A 3,700-nucleotide genomic window follows, 5' to 3' on the forward strand; every position below is an offset into this window, starting at 1 on the left:
TTATAGAAAAATATTATCATCTTCATCACTACCTCCATCTGGAGTTCCTTTTTATTCATTATCTGAGGCACTTGCGTGCACATTTTGTTGCTCTAATTCAACTGTAGTAGTGCTAGCTGCCATGGTGTTTTTATTTTCCTTTTTGAGGGCTCGTCGCTGTAACTGCTTAATGCTGAGAGTCATTGCATGGACAATTCCTTTATTGTGACCCTCCTTAACTTCCTGCTCAGGTTTGAATGCTGTTGAGCTGCAATAAGCTGAAAAATTAATAAATAACATCAGTCATCCTGTACAGCGATGTTGCTTTCAGGTCTTTCTATTTCTCGCTTAGATTATTGTTGTCTTAAATGAGTAATGTAGGTTACATAAATTACTGATCACTGAAATTGTCAAGATTATATGCATGCAGAGTTCATAACGTGTATGAGCATAGCTTGTTTCTATTTACTTACATTGCATGACTGTCAGCCCCTTTAATGCTCTATGACCATGGCTGCTATTAGTCAATCAAATTGCATTATACTTGACTGATCCAGTTTTGAAGAAACAAAATAATACATACCTTTTATAACATTAACAATATGAGGATCCAACAGGGAAAGGTGATCTCCATTGGCTCGATGACTAAGCTTTCCATTTTTGAGTTCCTCGTCAGAGAAAAAGACTCGAAGAAGCTGACAAGCCAGGGAACTCCTTGACTTGCGGCTGCTTTTACAAATCAGCAGTTGGCTCTTAAACAAATAGACACCACTTCCACCAATGAGCTCGATAATCTGAAAATGGTAAAACAACAAATTGCAAACTATTAATAAAATTATTACAAAAAGATATGGTAATCAGATGGCTGCCCCTACCTACTGTAGTTTGTTTTGTTACTAATGTTATAATTTAATGTCGTTGTAATATTAATGCATTCAAAGTTTTTGTTTTCTCTGTTCTCGAATTCCTGTCATGTTTAAAATATATATAGCCAGCGTACAATTGGTGTAGCTTTAATAATGCAATTAAATTATCGCATTATAAAAATTAGATAAAAATTGGTCGTATTTCTTATAGCAGAATGGTACTGAAATTAGTTAAGCATCTGACTGCCATCTAGCAAATATTGCAGACAGCTCACAGGTAACAAAATAATGTTGTAGTTAATAATTAACTCAGTGGGACTAGGTGCCCTCTAAATAAGGTTGTTGACTGCAGAGATTGACAAATTTGAATCCATGTTAATTGAATTGTTTATTTCATTTTGGTGTTGTTGATGCCGCTTTAAGTGTCGTACATCACACGCGCACAATTAAACTGCTGCCACTACAGAAGGTAGTATTGTGGGCGGGCTCAAAAGCAAGGCAATTCGGGTTAAAACCATTTGAATCATGCGTATGTGAATAGCAAAATCACTTGTGGTTATTTTTCCATCAGTTTATTCTATTTGACATGTAAAACAACATTTCCCGTCATGACGTGGACATTTTGCTCCGTGTTTGGCTGTGACAACAGCGAAAAAAAGAAGATCGTCTGGGTGCAAGGCTGCAAAAAGGCTCATTCAAAAGAAAAGTTCACCCACGAGAGGAAATACCCAGAATTACAAAATGTTTCGTTCTTTTCCTTCCCAAAAGAAGCAGAATTACGGGGGAAGTGGTTTCATTTTTTAAGGAGGAAAGACATCAAAAGCATAAGCCAAAGTACATCGAATCACATGATCTCTTCCGTTTATTTCCAAGGAGGATTAGGATATTGTAAGGCAGATCCAGTTCCAATCATCTATAATGATCCCACGATGGCGCTTCGCTTCAACACAAATACTACAAATCGCATTCTCGTTCCTTTTGGCCAGAACAGAGGCTCTGCCCAGTACCAATTTGAAGTCCGCAAATCGCGGACTTCCGGTCGTTCTGCGCAGGCTTGGAGTAGGTCCAAAATGGCTGACCAAGCAGATGTCGATCTTTTCCATGATGCGGAAAATTTTGGTTTGGAATTCTCGGTTTGGGAAACCTACAATTGAAGGAGAAGGAGTATGAAGTTCTAAAGTATGTAGCTCTTGAAAGTAAGGATGTTTTAGCAGTTCTGCCTACTGTATATGACAAATCTTTAACTTATCAGCTATTGCCACTGGTGTTTGATTTCCTTGAATTTAGAGGGAAACCCACGGAGAAAAAGTCTACTGTTCTGGTGATTTCACTGCTTAATGCACTTATTCGTGATCAGATAGTGAAAATGAGAGAAGGTGGCTTGAGTGTGTGTGTTTTAAAAGGGGATTGTGTGGCAACGGAAGAGGATGATAGTGAAGAAACATCACTTGTGTCTGTGCCATTAGAAATGCTAAGGAAAGAACAGTTTGAGCTGATCTTTGCACATCTGGAAGTGATGGTGGACAATAAAAATGTTTCAAAATAGCCTGCGAGCAGGCTCTCTCTCCTCGGTGGGAGAGAAGGAGAGCCTGCACGCATCCCTTTGAATTTTGAATGCCGCCTCCTGATGTCACTCTGAGAGAGCTGTCAAAAATTAGCCAATCAGCGCGCACCCGAAGTAAACATTGAAAAAAGAACAGAAAACAGAAAGCCACCCGTTGTGTATTTCAATTTGCTCGAGGCAGAAACTCAAAAAAAAACTGTAAAGGAAGGAAGACTTCGCCAGAAAAGCCTATAACAACTATTGCTGATGCTGTAAAGCGTAGCTGAATATCCATTACGGTAATTCGTCGAAGTCCCTTCCGCGGAAAAAATGTTTCGTTCGTTAAGGAAAAATTAAGCACACAAACTTCAAACGACGGGAATCGTAATAGCGAAATTCGTTTTCCCTGACCGCATCTCCTCTGTGTGAGAATCGTCGACCACAACTGCTGCCAAATTTCGGTAAAGCGAAGCGGGGTTATCTTTTTTAATTTATTTTAATGAATCAAGACATTACATACATTACAATATTCTAATACCTACACCAATTTATTTCAAAGGTTTATTGAGTATTTGCGGAGTTACGAGGAGATCGAGCAATCATTTGTGGAGTCGCCTTTTCGGCTTAACCAAATACTTGCTAAAATTGTGTAGAGTTCCTCTATCGTTCTCTATCGTTAAATCAGCAACAGAGGCAGCCGAAAGGCCCATTTTTGTCCAAATGTGATCAGCGATAATGCTTTGTCGAGGACAGGAAACTACCACGGTGACATGAAGTCGCCCTCGTTGTATTTTGGCCGCTACGAAAAACAGTTGGGAAATAAGCCTTTTTCCGAATCCTGTGGATAACAGAGATAGAACTTCCTTCCTTCCAGTAGAGAAGCCATTGCATCGCGTCGCCCGACCTTTAATTATGTAAAGTTATGGTAAATTGCAACATTCTACAATTTTCTCAGACGCATTTCTGACCACCTCATCTCTGCGAAGCGAAGAGGCTTTCTTATTGTCGGAGCTTGTCACTGGTGACGTCACGAGGTAATTTCATTTCAGCCAATCAGTATTTTGCGTCCAAAATTTGGACGCGACATTCAGAATACAAAGCCTTGCGGGCAGGCTCTCATTCTACCCCCAACCCCAGTCCCTCGGAGGGCCTGCTCGCAGGCTAGTTTCAAAAGTGCTCAAGTCCCCAGCATTTAAAGAAAGAGTGAAAGCTATTGTGGTTGATTGGTATGTTGAGAGAAGTTCAAGTTCTTCATGTCGTTTTATACATATCCAATAATGATCCCAAGTGTAAAATTTAGTGAGAGGAATGG

Source organism: Montipora capricornis, chromosome 6, assembly GCF_036669925.1.
Source record: "Montipora capricornis isolate CH-2021 chromosome 6, ASM3666992v2, whole genome shotgun sequence".
NCBI classification, from domain to species: domain Eukaryota; kingdom Metazoa; phylum Cnidaria; class Anthozoa; order Scleractinia; family Acroporidae; genus Montipora; species Montipora capricornis.